A 17,829-nucleotide genomic window follows, 5' to 3' on the forward strand; every position below is an offset into this window, starting at 1 on the left:
AAGGAACTAATAAAGTGAGAACTCACTCATCGCCGCTGGTAGGACACTAAACCTATTAAGCCCCACTTCCAACACTGGAGATCACATTTCAACATGAACATTGGAGGGAACAAACATCCAAAACATATCACCATACAACATTTCTTTAGAAATTAGAGAGTACTGTATGCAAAGAAGACTTCTGTCAAAAGATGAAGACATTATATTGAAGCCATGTTAATAATTATTTCGTTAGAAATTAACAGAAAACTCACCCGTTAATCCTAAGTGGATGAAATGTTATAGGTAGAAATGGATTAAGCCTGGAGCCCTGCTCCCCGCCCACAAAAAAGAGGAATTTTCACTTTTTAAAAATATTTTTTATCCAAAGTGTAACTAGCACTTAGCTGAGTGCCTGGCTCATCATAAGCACTCAATATTTAATTATTATGTGTGAACTAAATAGAAGAACACAGAAGACATGGAAAAGTAGGGATTTCGATTTTTGAAAAACACATATAGAGAAACTGGAGTGTAGCAAATACGAACTACATTTATCATCTAACTTTTGCAAGGGGTCAGTTCTAAGTACAATTATAGATACAAAAAGGAACTCATAGATATGAGTAGGTCCACGGATTTTCATGGCATTAACCCATCTTCTCTCAGCGCCCAGGGCCTAAGGACAGCAGCAGGTCTCTTTGATCATCAGCGTGGACCTGGGTGCAATGTATGAAAATAATGTGAACATGGAATGAATAAGTAGGGAAGTGTTGATGATGTATTATTTCTAGACGTTTAGAATAATACCTATTCTTCGCCACACCTGCCATTCCTTTACCAGTTGGCATTTCGTTACTACTGACCCTTAGATTTAATCATAAAATACCATATGAATTTTTCACAAACAACAGCTCTATGGCATTTCTCTACTTTTTAATAGTAGCTAAAGTTATATTTGTGCTTATCATAGTCATAAACATAAAAAAGCAGCAGAATGTATGTTGAGAGGCTAAATGTATCTAAATATTTTATTATTGGTCCCATGGTAGATCATGACAAAGATTATCACATAGGCAAGAGAAGTTAGATGATGTTTTCTATGTGAATTTCCCTCATTTGGTTTATTTCTACTTTCTGTTCATTCATATTAGTAGTTTTATATATTTATATGTGTATACACACACACACATGTCTATGCCTATTTGTGTGTGTGTATCCCCAAAATCACAATTAATATAGACAAGTTTCCCTAAGACATTCCTAGGTTCCACATTTGTTAGTTCATACACAGCAAACCAGAGAAAGGTCTACCCCTTTGCAGCAGTTAAAAAGAAAAGCCCTCTGATTTGCTCAAGGCAATTCCTTTACGGAAGAAAAAGATTTGGTTAAGCTCTCAACACCATTACAAAATTAATAAGAGTTCTCAGAGTTCTCTGACCATTTTATTCTTGTAACATTTTGACTCAACTATGGAGTTTAAACTATATGGGAACAAGCAAAATAAATATCATCTCAGGCAATACTCTTTCACTGGAGCCAAAATGAAAGTCAGTTGTTTGGGGAGATTGAATCTGTCATAATACGAGACTCTTTTCTTATCAACAAGCCATTCCTTTTTAATAGAAATAGAATCTTAAAATGGATGAAAGCAAATTAAATGAGGTTTATCAGTACTTTCTTCAAGATGTTATTGTGCCATCTTTATTTGGGGAAGATTTCGAAGAGAAAGCAAGCAGAATGTTGCGTCTGAATGAAGCAATTAAATCCTCAATTTGCCTACAATCACTTATTTGTAATGGTAGCATTCCAAATTTGATTAATAGCATGTTCTCCTTCTGGTAATTAAACATTCTGCCAAATTTCCTAAAATTAAGATGTTTACAAGAAGCCACACGGACCTGCAAGGGTTTAAGAAGAATTTCTTAAGACTGAGATTCAAATAAATAGTTTCATAACTCTAATATTGTTATATGGTCCTAGAGAACAACAGGATGGCTGAAAATTCCCTATTTCACTGAAGATGAGAGCTGGTGCACATTGTCTTTATTCCGTGTGACTTTTCCTCTGCAGCCATAAATTATGCAGCCCAGACATCAAAGTAAGTAGTCTTGATCACATCCTTGGGTTAAAAAATGCAAGGAGCATTACAGCATAGAAACCATGTATAAAAGTCTTCCATCACAGTTGGCTTTAGAGCTGTTACTAACTTTCTTAAGTTCTTTATTTTTAAATCATATGTTTCTACATTTTTTCAATATTATTATCAAAGGTAATCTTGAAAAATATATGAATATCTTACCTGAGTTCATCTTTGCAGGGCAACGTTGAATGATAAGAAGAAGAAGCAGAAATAGGCTCAGAAAACAAAAACAGAATAAAATATTTAGAAGTGAGGCTATAAATGAAGAAAGCAGGAGATGCACAAAAAAGAAAGTAGAGAGAAAGGAACAGAAATAAAAAGTCAAGAACACATGATGTAAAGACATATAGTCCTTAGTATTGACTCTCATTTCTCTTGAAAACACAAGAACTACAGATTGCCTAAGCTTGACCTATACTATCTGATTTTTCATGTTATTTATAGACACTATAGAATTTGTGTTGATCACAAAGGGTCTCATTGACTATTCATAGATTTCATTTATCTCAGCAGGTGGTAATTAGTAATCAACCACATAGCAAAATTGTTTAAAATAATTCAAAAAAATAAAATTTTAATACAGAATTACATCTACACAGAGCACACATTTTTCAATAGAAAAAATGTTTGCAGAAATACTTTCAAAGTAGTTACTATAAACTCAGTAATAAAAGTTCTGTGAATATGGGTTTACACTACATCAAAAATTTTATGTCTCTTCTTATTTTAGGAGTAAAGATAGATATTTATATTACCTAATGACCACTTTTTAAAGAAGTGTTGCTTAAATAAAAATATAAATATAGAGAAGCTGAAATGCATGGTTTAAAACAAAATTATGGAAAATAAAATATCGAAATATTTAATGTGAAGTCTAATGCCTAATGACAATTATCATTTTTCCAAATTTCTGCTCTCGGGTAGCAATGGTTATTGTGTAATCAGGAAAAGAATGAGTTTGCCCTGCAGGTCATTATTCTCTCTTCTTACCTGCTATATGCAATTTTATTTCTGCTCAGTTAACTCTTAACTATCTGTAGTAATGCAGGGATACATTTCTGCAAGTAATATAATTGTTATATATTCTAGTGAATAATTTCCACATCATCAAAGCTTCCTTCAGAAATAAAGAGAAAAGAGATATTTGGGTTAGCTATTGAACTCACACAATTCACTTTGATATTTGATCTCCACTTTCTTAAATCCATGGAAAACAATATGATTTCTAGAGAAGTAAACGTTATTTTCTAAATATACAATCAAAAGTAAACTCAGGAACTAATAGTATTTTCAAGAAGAAAGGGGTCAGACAGTAAAGAATCTCTATGCTTTATTATATTGATTTTCTTTTCAAACATTTTTTGAAAAATAAATTGTTAAAGGTGTTACAAAGAAATGTTTCTTCTCAAATCATTAGAGTGTAGTTTGCCAAGAAATTACCCTCCAAAATGTGTGTGTGAATTTTCTACAAATGAGGACATTTTCTTACATTACCACAATACAATCATCAAAATCAACAAATTAACACTCTTATATTACTACCAACCATTTGTAATAGTTATCTACTACTGCATTTTAAAAGTCACAAAACAAAATGACTTAAAACAATAAAGTTTTTAAATTTCGCAATTTCTGTGGATCAGGAATCTAGGTGTGGCTTGCTAAGTCTTCCAGTGGTATCATATGATTGCAAGCAAGGTATTTACTCTGGCTGTGGTCTCATCTAAAGACTCAACCGAGGGAGGACCTGGAATCAAGCTCACTCACTCGGTCATTGGCAGGGTTCAGTTGTTCACAGGCTATTGAGCTGAAGGAGACAGCTCCCCACAAGCTATTAGTCAGAGGTTTCCCTCACATGCTTGCCAGGTGGGCCTTCCCATAGACCAGGGGACAATGTGGCAGAAAACTTCCAACAGAGTGAAAAAGTGAAAAAGCAACAGATGTAGCAGAAGATGGGAGCCCCATTCTCTTTGTAAGAGGCATCCTATCACTTTGCTATCTAGTTTCCATTAGAAATGAGTTTCTAAGTCCAGCTCACACTAAAAGGAAGGGGATTACACTAGATTGTGAAAACCAGGGGTGGGAGTCATTGGGACAATCATAGAATCTGTTTATTATGTCATCTAATCTTCAGAACCTCTTTAAGTTTTGTCAGAGATCCAAAGAACATTATTTATAGCAAGTGTTTCCAACAGCATCATCCACTGCAGTTAAATATTTTGTTTCCTTAGTCTCCTTCTGTCTGGAACATTTATTCAGTCTGTCTTTGATTTCCATGACATTGGCATTTATGAAGGTTATAGGCCAGTTATTTTGCAAACTGTCTCTCTACTTGGGTTTGTCTGATGTTTCCTCAGTATAAGGTTTTCAGACAGAACTATCACAGTCATAATTGTGTATTTCTTTCACTGCTTCCATCAAGTTTCATGCAGTATCAATTTGTCCCATTATTGCTGATGTTCACTTGGATCGCTTAAGGTGTTACCAGCCAAACTTCTCCACTATGAAGCTACTGTTTTACCCCCACTTTGTAATATGTTATAATTATGTAATTTTGTGTGGGGAGCTGTTTTTACTCTATAAAATATCTCGGTTTTTTTTTTTATCAAACTCTCTATTTACTCATTTATTTAAATCTATGTATATTAATGGTTTCTTATAATATTCGGTGCAAAATAATATTACCATGATTTTGATGACAAAATTATCCTTAGTTTGGTCAGTGCTGACACAATGAAACTGACTTTTGAGTCATTTGGATGTATCTCCTACATTATTTAAACATTTTCTTGCTTTTGAGCATGAGATGCTCCAGGCTCATCTTACACTTTCCCTTACCCAGCCTAAAAATCAGCCATTTCTATGAGAAGGCTGGATTTTTTTTCCAGTGAGATAACTGTACTCATTACTATTGAAGTGTGATTATTGCCAAATATTTTGAGCTAGGAGATTGTGTGTGTGTGTGTGTGTGTGTGTGTGTGTACATAAACACATATGCAAGCATATACACATATATGTGTATGTATATACAGTCCAGAAATATAGAGATGTATATCTAGCAAATATATGTGTTTAACAAATATATCCAAATGTATAACTAGCACCACAGTTGTTGTCTAGATTCCTTGTCTTTCTATAGCTAGAATTTTTTTCTTTGACAGTAAGAAATCTGGTTTTCATCACCCTTATTATATTTACTTATTTGATCAATTCCCTTGTATGTAACAAATGTCCCCTTTTCATTATCACCTCCTTCCCCATGTGGGTACCCTTTTCACTACATTGGGGCTCAGATATCCTACGCCAATTATCACTCTGTATAGATGCTCTTTGAAAACTGTTTGAGGTTACACTCTGCATGTTGTTGTCGCCACATGCACTGTCTCCTCACCCTGCTTGGACTTTGACCTCTCGTTCTAGGCTGTCTTAGTTCTCTGTGCTGCTCTAACAGGATCCCTGAGACTGAGTAATTTATGATGAACAGAAATTTGTTTCTCATAGTTCTGGAGGCTAGCAAGCCAAAGATTGAGGGGCTAGCATTTGGTGAGGGACTTCTTGCTGGTATCCCATGGCAGAAAACAGAAGGGCAGGAAAACGAAAGACAGAAGAGAGGAAAAGTGAATGGGGACCAAAATGCCCCCTTTACAAGGAACCCACACCCTAAATGGTGGTAGAGATCTTTCACCTCCCTAGTTAACTGTATCCTTAGATATGTTATCCTTTTCGTGGCAATTGCCAGTGGGAATTTGCTCGAGATTTGGCTATCAGCTTGACTGTTGTTTGTGTATTAGAGCGCTAGTGATTTTTGCAGGTTGATTTTGTATCCTGAGACTTTGCTAAAAATGTTAATTGTCTACATCAAGTTTAAAATAATGTCTGTGAAGACTTGAAAATTAAAATAAAATCCAGCCAGGTACGGCTCATGCCTGTAATCTCAGCACTTAAGGAGGCTGAGGAGGGAAGATTGCTTGCAGCTGAGTTCCAGACCATCCTGGGCAACACAGTGAGACGTGTCCTACAAAAAGTTAAAAAATAAACAATTTTCTGGGCTTCGTGGTGTGCACCTGTCATCCCAGCTACTTTAGAGTCTGAGTTTGGCAAATAGTTTGAACCTAGGAGTTCCAGTGAGTTGTAACTGTGCCACTGCACTCCACCTGGGTGACAGAGCAAGATCCAGTCTCTGAAATATAAGTTAATTAATTAACTAAAATCCTATACCAGTTGAGGCTTGAGGAGAACCTATTGAGAGTAGTAACCCTGAATGTCCAGTCTGTGGTAAGTAATTCCCAAGAGCCATGCTAGTGATGACAATAGAAACTGTACATTGACACAATATATAAATACATATATATATATTTTTCCAAAATTATCAAGAAGATACATTTCCCTTTATCTAAATGTTATGTTTCAGGAAATTGACTCCAAGGGAATTTAACAATTGTGCAATTTCTATACAACATGTCTTACAATAAAAATAGCCATTGATAGCTAATTTTTAGTAATATGGAATTTCAAAAGTAATATTACAAGGCAATGCTAGAGACATTACAATTATTATATAAATTCACATGTAATGGTAGAGATGATTTATTACAGAAAAAATATGAAATATAAAAGCATATATACTGTGCTATACATTTTTCATGTGATTATAAACCTAAACAAACTCTGTAAGATTATTAAGTAATTTGTGTTTTCACTAATTATTTCTACCCTACTTGCACCATATCCTAAATATATTAATTTACCTAATCTCTTCCATTCTGCTATTTGATGTGTGCTTTAAGTTGATTTAATAAATCATGGGATTCAATATCTAAATTTGGTCTGAAAGCCTTTCTGTTCTGTGATCTCTGTGTGTGTGTATGAGAAATAGGATGGGGAGGGAGTTTCACAAATTAATAGGGAAGTTGTTTGGAAAGATAGTTTTAGATTTCTTCTTGTTAATTTGTTATTTTAGACAAAAAAAGTTATAGTTTAAAATTGGAGAAAATTACATTTAATCATATGGTTTGTATATTGCAATTTTTACTTTTTGTGATATTTGAATATTTGTTCACATTATATCCCAATCATTTTTATGGTATGTTCCAATAAAGAAAAAAGACCAATATAATCCCAGAGATATTCTATTTAGCCTAGTTGTTTAAGTTTAAGCACATGTGATATTTTAGCAGATTTGAAAGGATTTATACTTTTTTTTTTTTTTCAGGTAAGTGGGCATTGCTGTGATAGCAATTACAACAATTCTTAGAGCGAAATTTAACTGAGATACTGTGTTATCTTAGTCTTGCTCATGAGACCACAGAAACACCTGATAAGAACAGTTTCCAGGAAGGGCCCCCAGGATAAGGCATTCCCTAGCACTATACTAGATCAAAGGAAGTGATTACTATGTACAGGCTAAAGTTAGTTGGATCTGAGAAGTCCAATCCATAGTGAAAAAGTAAAAGGGAAGTAATGGTAAGCATTGGGAATGATATAATAAAAAAGAGAATAAGTTTGAAAGCTGAAAATAAAGATCAAGTCATAAATCATATTTGATGTTAATCTTTGGACTAGTTAAAGGTTATGAGCAGTCAAGAAAGTTCTCTCTAAGGGGGTGCCATTTCAGTCACCACCTGTCTTAGTCTGCTCAGGTTGCTGTAACAAAATATTATAAAGCAAATGTCTTAAACACAGAAATTTATTTCTCATCATTTTGGAGGCTAGGAAGTGTAAGATCAAGGCACCAGCAGGTGGAATTCATTTTGAGGCCTCTTCTCTTGGTTTGTAAGCAGCTACCATCTTGCTTTGTGCTCATGTGGGCTTTCCTCAGTGCACCCTTGCTTCCTCAGTGCACCCTTGCTCTCTCTCTTACTCTTCTTATAAGACCCAAAGTCTTGTAGAACTAGAACCACCCCCCTGCCTTTACAAATGCATTTAATATATAGTCACACTGTAGGTTAAGGATCCTAATGTAAGTTTTTGAAGAATTGCAGCTCAGCCTATAGCTCACCTGAAGCGAAAACGTCTACTATGAAAAATAATAAGTGAAGAATATTCTGAAAAGAAGAAACAGCAAAGGTAAAATTTAGAGAAATGAATCAGTGGAATACGTTCCAGGGACAGAGGAAAGCCAATGTGGCTAGAGGAGAAATAAAAGAGAAAAATAATGAAAGGGGATAATGCTAAAACATAACTCAGTCCTGGTTACCCTGGAACAGCTTAACAGAGTTCTCAGTGTGTTTGAACTTACTCCAGACTGATGGAAGCCATTGGAGGGCCTGATTTAATTTAACTTGTTGAGATTTTTGTTTCTTGGGTTTTTTGTTTGTTTGTTGTTTTCCAGAATTACATTGGCTGCTTTGTTAAAATGTGTCTATTAAGGGAACAAGAATAGCAGCAGAGATAGCACTAAGAAATCAGAAACTGGCATTCATACTAGTGCCTAGTATTCTCTCACATTAGCTGAATTTTTTTCACAACGCATCTTATGATACATTTGTTGACTGAAAATTTATTTTAGAAATCTAGTAACTCTAGTATTACCTAGCAGTCCATACAATCATACAATTTTTTAAATGATGAAATTATTATGCTGGGTCACTTATGTTTGAATAAATGTCACAGCTAGATATCTGTGAATACATACCAACTTATTAATGATCCAGACACCTTGCAATACACCTGAACCTCTTCTTCAGAAGGTTGCTCAGTTTGGGCATATTTAGTAGATCTCTTGATAGGGTCATAACACTTAATAGAAAATTTTATATTTCAAGACTTAATAGTGGACTTTGATAAATTCCTAGTACCCATGAAAGAAGACACCCCTATTTTCTCACTTTGATAAGGAAATGGGGGATGGTATACAACTGGTTCTCCCTTCCAAACCCAAGGAAGTAAACCATAAAACAGAATGTTAAAAACCTTCTGAAATGTGTGGTTGTCTTTCAAAGCTAGGATCAACATCTCACTCCAGTTGGATATATGTTCATTTGCAAAATGAGTTGACCTATCCTAGTATGAAAAAAAGAAATCAAGAGGAAAAAAAAATGACTCTTTGCTGTGATCAGACAGAAAGAGAACAATTCCCAATCCTAATTCTCTTGTGTTGATGAGCTAAGGAAAATGGACTCTACTGTTGCCTACTATCCTCTGAGTTAGAGTGTTGGAAGATGGTAGAGATCAAGGATTATAGGATTGATGGTGATCAAATCCTTCCAAAGAATCTTATGTGAAGTCATTATATGGGAAACAAGCAGATGATGCAGTCAAATCTCCAAAGGAACCACCAAGACCTGGAGAGATGCCTGCCAGCAAGGTCTGCTAGGGCCTCCATACAACACACTCCACCAAAGACTGAGCCATGAACTATGTATATCACCACTAGGGTCACTAAGAAAGGTCAACCGGCCGGGCGCGGTGGCTCAGGCCTGTAATCCCAGCACTTTGGGAGGCCAAGACGGGCGGATCACGAGGTCAGGAGATCGAGACCATCCTGGCTAACATGGTGAAACCCCGTCTCTACTAAAAATACAAAAAACTAGCCGGGCGACGAGGCGGGCGCCTGTAGTCCCAGCTACTCGGGAAGCTGAGGCAGGAGAATGGCGGGAACCCGGGAGGCGGAGCTTGCAGTGAGCTGAGATCCGGCCACTCACTCCAGCCTGGGTGACAGAGCAAGACTCCGTCTCAAAAAAAAAAAAAGAAGGGTCAACAACCCTGTCTTTCCAGCTTTGCAGTTACCCACAAACTAAGAAGCATTTAATGCTAACATTGAAGATACAAAATCACTAAGATTAGTGGTGTAGAAGATCTTTTTCTTTTTCCTCTCCTCTCACCAGTATACAAGGAATAAGCCCCGAGAAGATGGAAGAAATTGAAAGAGAATAGACGACTTTATGCCTTTAGTCCAGAGCCATGTCTCACCTATTATTTTTAAAAATGAATATGACAGCCAGGTAAGGTGGCTCACAACTGTAATCTCAGCACTTTAGGAGGCAGAGGTGAGTGGATCCCTTGAGGTCAGGAGTTCGAGACCAGCGTGGCTGACTAGGTGAAACCCCATCTCAACTAAAAATTCAAAAAGTAGCTGGGCATGGTGACACATGTCTAAAATCCCAGCTACTCGGGAGGGTGAGGCACAGGAATCCAAGAATCGCTTGACTCTCAGGAGGTGGAGTTTGCCATGAGCAGAGGTTGCACCAGTACACTCCAGCCTGGAGGACAGAGTGAGACTCTGTCAAAAAAAAAAAAAAAAAAAAAAGAATATGAGATTAAAATTTAATTGGCAGCATTGAATTTCATCTCTAAATTACTTTTTAAAAATGGAATCAGGCTAAAATTTTGTCAAGGGAATATTTTTCACCAGCAGAGTAGACTCGCGATAATACATCTGTCAATAGTTAGGAGAAAATAATAAAACACTTTTTTATGTATGGTTTCAATTGGTTGAAACGCCTTGTGAAATCAGTTAGATGAATTTAATATGAGATGGCTCATTAAGTGCTAATTCCCTTCACTTGTTCCAACTGCAATCCTTGGTATTTATCAATTTTTACAACTGGTATAGGTAAATAGCATAGTGGAATAAATAGGTCATTATGGAATGACCCTCAGGTATATTGTTTACCTCCTTTGACAAAAATGAACTGACTTAAAAGAAAATAAGTTATTGTAAACAAAATGTAGTTTAAAAAGCCTTTACCTGGTTGTTTAGCAGAAACACAATTGCCCCGATAAGATGACTTGAGGGTTATCATTTAGCCCTCTTCTGGCAGATAAGTGCTTGTACTCTTGAAAGACTGAGATTCACTTTCTTACTCTTCTCTGACATCACTCACTTCAGACACAATGGTAACAACTCCTAGCTCTAAAGGTCCAAAGGAAGGGGGTAACATCTTTGAATGGTTTCTTCTTTCAAAGACTGGAGCTGTAAAGGAGGTGGGGAGGAGAAGGAGCTGCATAGGGTATCGTTGTGCAGCACACGTTGCTCTATCAGCAGCCTGTAAGGCACAACATCTCTCACACAGAAACCTGAAAGAGACTCACCAAGGCTAGCTCCTGTTAAGCAGGCTTACCTCTTTCAGGAAGGACAAAATCAAGAACTAATTAAAGACACGAAAATAAAACAAACCATCAATTAAATGAAAACAGCATAAAGAAAATGACTGAAAAATTTTAGGAATTATTTTTAAGCATTTTACAAAATACTTCAATAAAGACCCATTCAATTTGTGGGTTATTTTAATAAATTCTTTTTATTTAAAAAAAAAATACCAAGGAAAGGAAATAAAGAAATCTAACTATAGGACAAATACTGCTTTCCGATATTTGTGACTGTGAAAACCAAGTCAAAGAGCATTCAAATCTAGCAATGACTTGGTGCATTTATTTTAGAATTCTGAATTACTTAAGCATTAAGAAACTCTCTCCTGGCATTTTTAAAAATGTAAACATATGCTTTTGAATATCCCTAAAACACAGTAAATGCATTAATACATGCACTGTTCCATGCACCAGTGCTATTCATTTTTTACTTCCCTATATCAAATTAACACATTCTTTCCTGTTAACAAGACATGTATTCTTTAGCTGTCCTGAAATTTGAAAAATTGTGAGTCTGCTTATTGTTGTTAACAATAACAAAATAACCATATTTGGATAAATTTTTGTACAAAATACCTTACAATTTCTAACAAAAAGAAACGACAAATTCCTAGGCAAGATAAAAATGTTAAATAGCAAGATGAAGAGTCGAAAGTGATGGAAAAAAATCATTGGGGATAGAAATTTTAAGGTTGAACTGCTTTCCAGAGTGTATTCATATTCCTGAGAACATAGTTTTCAAGGTAACCTTTGGGAAGCACTGCTCTAGTGATTTCTTCAGTGTCTTCTGGGACTACACTCTCCAGGTAACTGAAGAAAATTTCACCTACTCCAGAATGATTTGGGTCAATTAGATGTTTTAAGTTATTTTCTTATTTTGCCCAAATGCCTCAATCCTTCTAAGCCCCCAACCTCCAATACCTGTCATCTCACCTATCTGTAACAGATGAATTTCTTTCTTTTTCTTTTTCTTTTCAGTCTGGAGATCTCTAGGATTAAATGTTCAATGCATTCTCAATGCTCTTACTGGAACTTAGTAAAGAGGAACTATTACCTTCAGTCTCCCTGATATGATTGCTCTCTGTATGAAGTCTCAAATTGTATTAGATTTTGTTGCCATATAACATTAGATTGTAATGCCTCCCGTGTTCACTCATACCTTATTTCAAATGTAGGATTTTTCAGGGACACTAGTTTTCAGTTAATTCATTTTCTGTGTGTGTGGATTTGTGTGTGCTTCTTTGTACTGTTAAAGGTTAAAGTGACTTTATTTTATGTGTTATCTATAAATGCTTCTAAGAAATATATTTTCTTATTCCCTCAGGTGTTTTTTCCAAAACAAAAATGACAATTAGTATACAGTCCATATCTCATATGATGACAGAATCATATTAAGTGGATGTTAATTTACCTTCAATCTCTTTTGCTTATATTTATAAACTTCCTAAAATATACATTATGATAAAAAGTATTAAAATTAGTCCTGCTATTTTCTGAAGTCATTTCCAAGTATTTCTTCCTCTCTTTCATAGACAAATTTCTTAAAATAATAATGTCTACTGGCTTATATTATCCATTAATTCATCCAACAAAAATATGTGCCCTGTTTTGATCAGGATATTAGACTAAGAGTAGGAATACATGATAATCCACAAAAATAGAAATATGTTCTAAATTTTACATGAAACCACGGAAGACCTCAAACAGTCAAAGCAATCTTGAGAAAAAAGAACAAAACTGGAGTTATCACATATCAGACCTGAAAATTTACTAAAAAGTTATGTCTAAAATAGCATGGTATTTTCATAAAAACAAATACATGCACTGATGGAGCAGAACAGAGAACCCAGATATAGAGCCATGAATTTGCAACCAACTAATATTTGACTAGGATACTAGACACACAATGGGAAAATGACAGTCTTCAATAAGTAGTCCTGGGGAAACTGGATAAATATATGCAGGAGAACAAAGCTAGATCCTTGTCTCTTGCTATACACAAAAATCAAATCAAAATGGATTAAAGACTTAGACCTAAGACCTGAAACTATGAATCTACTAAAAGAAACCATTGGAGAAACACTCCAGGACATTGGCCTGGGCAAAGATCTTTTGTGTAAGACCACAAAAGCATAGGCAACCTAAGAATAGACAATTGTGACTGTATCAAGCTAAAAAGTTTTTGCAGAGCAAACAACCAACAAAGTGTAGAGAAAACCCACAGAATGGAGAAAAAAAGTGTGAACTATCCATTTGACAATGGATTAATAACCAGAATATGTGAAAAGCTCAAACAACTCAGAAAATAATCATAATAATAATTCAATTTAAAAAATGGGCCAAAGATCTAGACGTTTTCAAAAGAAGGCATACAAATGACCAATAAGTATATGAAAGATGCTCAACATTACTAATCATCAGAGAAATGCGAATGAAAGCCATAATGCAATATCATCTCACTCCAGTTTAAAGGACCTATATGTAAAACACGTGTAATGACAGACACTGGTGAGGATGTGCAGAAAGAGGAAGCCTTGTACATTGTTGGTAAAAGTACAAATTACTACTACGGCCACCTTTTGAGAGGTTATGCAAAATACTAAAAATAGAGCTACCATATGATCTAGCAATTCACTACGTGGCTATATACCCAAAAGAAAGGAAATTAGTACATCAAAGAGATCTCGGAACTTTCATGCTTATTGCAGCACTCCTAACGATAGCCAAAGTATGGAATCAACCTGAGTGCCCGCTGATGGATGAATAAATAAGGAAAATGTGGTATGTATGCACAATAGGATTTATTCAGCCATAAAAAAAAATGAAATCCTATTTGCAGCGACATAGATGGAGCTGGTGACCGTTATGTTAACGGAAATAAACCAAGCACAAAAAGACAAATATCACAGGTTATTCATATGCTAAAAAAGTGGGTCTCATGACAATTAGTGGTTATCAGACACTAGGAAGTGCAGGGGCTAGTGGTGATGGAGTTAAAAACAGCTATAAATATATTTATTACCACTGAACTCTAAACTTAAAAATGCTATAGATTGAAAAAGTAGAAAAAAATAAGACAACCAAGACGATCTCTACCCTTAATAAAGTTAAAATTTTTGTGAAAAAGACTGATTAATACCATAGGGTAACTCTTTGAGATATTAATCTTTTTCTGGTTCTTATAAGTAATCACCATATTGGTTTCCAATAATGCATATCAAATTGCCATAAATTTAGTAGTTTAAAAAATATATATTTTATTATCTCATATTGGCTGTAGGTCAGAAGTCTGGTCACTGTGTATTTGGGTTTTCTGTCCTCATTTTCACAAGGCTGAAGTCAAAGTGTCAAACCAAGCCACACTCTCATCTGGAGATCAAGATCCTCTTCCAAGCTCACTGACTTTTGTCAGAATTTATTTTCTTGAAGCCATAGGATGGAAACCCTGTTTTCATGCTGTCCACTGAAGGTCACTCTCAAATCTCAGAGGCTGCCCAGAGTTGCCTGTCACATGGCCCTCTCTCTACAACATGATAATTTTCTCATACAAAGTCACCAAAAAAGCATTTAGTGCAGCTTCAAATCGCTATCTGATTACGCTTTCTGAAATCTAGACTCTCCTTTAAGAGGTCCACTTGATTAGGTTAGCTCCTGTCCACCCACACACACATGCTCAAGGACAGGAAATTAGAGAAAGTGTCTCAAAAAAAAAGAGCAGGAATTGTGAGGACCATCTTACAATTCTGCTTGTTTTCCTAAGAAGATTGCTAAAAAGCTTCTTGTTTTTGTTTTACCTCCCTTCAAGTGTTGTTAACAAACATTTGTGGAATAGGTGGAAACACTGAGAGAGACTTAACATTTTATCCCTACCAGAGTCTTAGAGTAAATGGAATTCTTGAAATCCTTGAAGACAAAAATGTTAAAGTATAGAAGTGGTGGAAGTGTTCCGATTTGAAGAAAAAAATGTTTTGAGTGATGTTTTTGAGGCGAGAGAGGCAGTGGCTACGTGGCTTGGTGGGATGTGACCCGTGTAAGGTATCAGGTAATCAAGGCTGAATGAGCTGGTAAGAGAGACTGAATTTCAGTTGTCAGGCTTCCAGCCTCAGCCAAGCCACGACTGCCCAAGCTTGACAGAGTCAGCAAAACCTCTCAATGAGAATATCAGAAATGACCACTATTGACTAAGAAAAGTGCTTGTCATTGGATGTGTTTAATCTCATGAGAATCTTGTAACTCTGGACAGGAAGAAGTTCCATCTTAATAGGTCTAGAGTTGGATTTTCCCTTGAGTGGAAAATTTAAATCTTAGAATAGATAATCCAGTTTAAAGAATACGGTTTAATGAATGAGACACTTTTTATATTTTATTGAGTGAAATCCATCCCCATTATATATGAAAACAGAAAAATCATAACTCAGTGTGATAGTGGTTATAATACCTACATGCATAAAACGTTTGCAATTATAGAAGAGCTCTGTCTAAGTAAGTAGGAGACTGGACATGTCCTCCAGAAGGAAATAACATATCTGAGTTTTAAAAAAACATATCTGAGTTTTAAAAAGTATGAGATAAAGAAGAAATCATGGTGGAAATAGAGGTAGTGAAGTAGGGAAAAGAGGTTTGGGGATCTGATTTTCTTATATTTACAGGTGTGGATATAAAAATTCAAAAAGGTGTGATATGAAGACATAGCTAAATGGTGACATTAGGATTGGCATTCCATGTTTATGCGTTTTTCAGAATAGACTCTGTCTAGAGATAATCATTACATAAACAGATACTCCCTTAACCACTTTCTTTTTTAAAACCAAGATTTTTGAAAAGTTTAAGTGTTGAAGGCTAACATGAATTTCTTATTAACATGTACCAGTGGGAGATATTGTCTTATCAATAAACATGTTAATTGGGCTTAGTTGACAGTTGAGAGAGAAAGTTATATAATAGGGGTCACAAACTTGAAAGCTTACAGGGCCATGCTGTTAATGTAAATGAGAGAAACAACCTAAATCCAAGCATAATACAAAAGAGGCTGGAAAAACTTCTGAGAACTGGGGACCATCTAACCTTTCTAGAGGGGTAACTTCTATTCAGCCCTTACCCAATTACTGTCATGCCGAAAGGCAAATTTAACAGTGCTACAGTTTCAAATTGCTTCTGAGAAAAGCTGCAAATGTAGATTTAAGTATTGATAATGGTTGCACTAGGCAAAATATCTAAGAAATGGAGCCAACAGTTTATGCACTCTGCTTTAAAACAATAGAATATGGTATAATTCTCATGAGTTGGGGAGGGTGATAAAAGAATTTGGAGTCAGGTAAGCAAAGGGGAAGTAATCTGAGAGAGAGAGATTGATGAGGAGAAAGGAGAGCAAACACTATAAACTTTATAAACTCTAAAAATGTATCCAATGTTGAAACTGCTTGGAAAAAAGTCTATTACAGCATTCAATGCAACTCAAGTTTTCTCCACCAACTTGTCAATGGATCACATTGCAATTCTGTTGGATAAGTGACAGTAAAATCTATTTCATCTCTGATCAAATCTAAACACAGTGGCTGCTGAAGTGCTTTCTAGGACTACCTCTTCCTCCGAAAAGAACAGAACTGGAGTATTGCATCTACCAAAAGTTCTTAAATGCTAAACATTTATTGAGTGTGCCTGAATATATATGTGTATCCACACAGGCACGTGTGTTTATCTTTCATTCCCACTCCTCTTGGGCAAAATTTAACCATATGTTTATGCATATGAAATAATGTATTATATCTTTTATCTTACTATGTTGTGACTACATGTGCTATGGAGAAAAAGCAAAATAAATAATCTGTGCTTTTAAGCTGAAGTCCATTTTGGTGGCCAGAGTAAAAGTAAAATTGGTTTCCTTTCTTGTGTCCAAATTATAGAAGCATCTATTTGCCTGACTAAAAACAATTCTTTAAATTTTAGGCCTTAATTATTTGTTTCATGACAGAGTAATTCAGAGGAAGTATCAACGATGACTCAGAGTTATTGAAAAGACAAAAAAAAAAAAATAAGGCTGAATAAGTTAGGTCTAGTTGGAAAACGGTGGTATTTGGATTAGGAAATCATATAGTTTTCTTTCACCGAAAGATATATGTATATTTGTATTTGGCACATGCTAAACTTTTTCAGGAAGTCAGAGAAAGTTGATTTCAGGACTTCCAGGCTGGATCCTTGAAAAAGATAGTAATTGGAGAATTGCATTCATGTCAAAGAGAAGTTTCTCTCTCAGCTGAACCAGCCATGTTACTCTCTACAGCAAATTTACTGCATCTTCTGCCTCAGGTGATGTTGAAATCCTACCTCGTTTAATTCCTTCTTCTTTCACATTAAATCAGTTATGCATCTCACTGCTAAATGTGAAAACAGTCTATTTATCAACATACTTTTAAAAATATTCTAATTTAATAAACTATATTTCAGCTTGAATGAATAGTTTGATACTCTACCACAGATTTCAGCTGATTCTGTATCATGGAAGGAGGGCATGTATTTAAAAGAAAATGGTGGCAGACATGACACTGTATTATTAAAAATTTTTAAAGATGGAGAATATAAGAAATAATAATTTGCTTCCATTAGGTAATTAGAACTTC

The 17,829-nt window shown here is 35.3% G+C and overlaps 1 long non-coding RNA gene across 2 annotated transcripts in view; it reads left to right on the forward strand.

Annotated features, from left to right (window-relative positions):
• Positions 1–17,829, forward strand: part of LOC117076885 — a 30,346-nt gene that overhangs the window by 8,749 nt on the left and 3,768 nt on the right. The window contains exons 2-3 of one of the 2 annotated variants that reach the window (XR_004434527.1): positions 1,963–2,080; positions 17,366–17,518. This is a non-coding gene — a long non-coding RNA (uncharacterized LOC117076885). The remainder of the gene's footprint in view (positions 1–1,962; positions 2,081–17,365; positions 17,519–17,829) is intronic. The other variant, XR_004434521.1, reaches the window with a different exon arrangement.

Source organism: Trachypithecus francoisi, unplaced genomic scaffold, assembly GCF_009764315.1.
Source record: "Trachypithecus francoisi isolate TF-2019V2 unplaced genomic scaffold, Tfra_2.0 Lachesis_group0, whole genome shotgun sequence".
NCBI lineage: Eukaryota > Metazoa > Chordata > Mammalia > Primates > Cercopithecidae > Trachypithecus > Trachypithecus francoisi.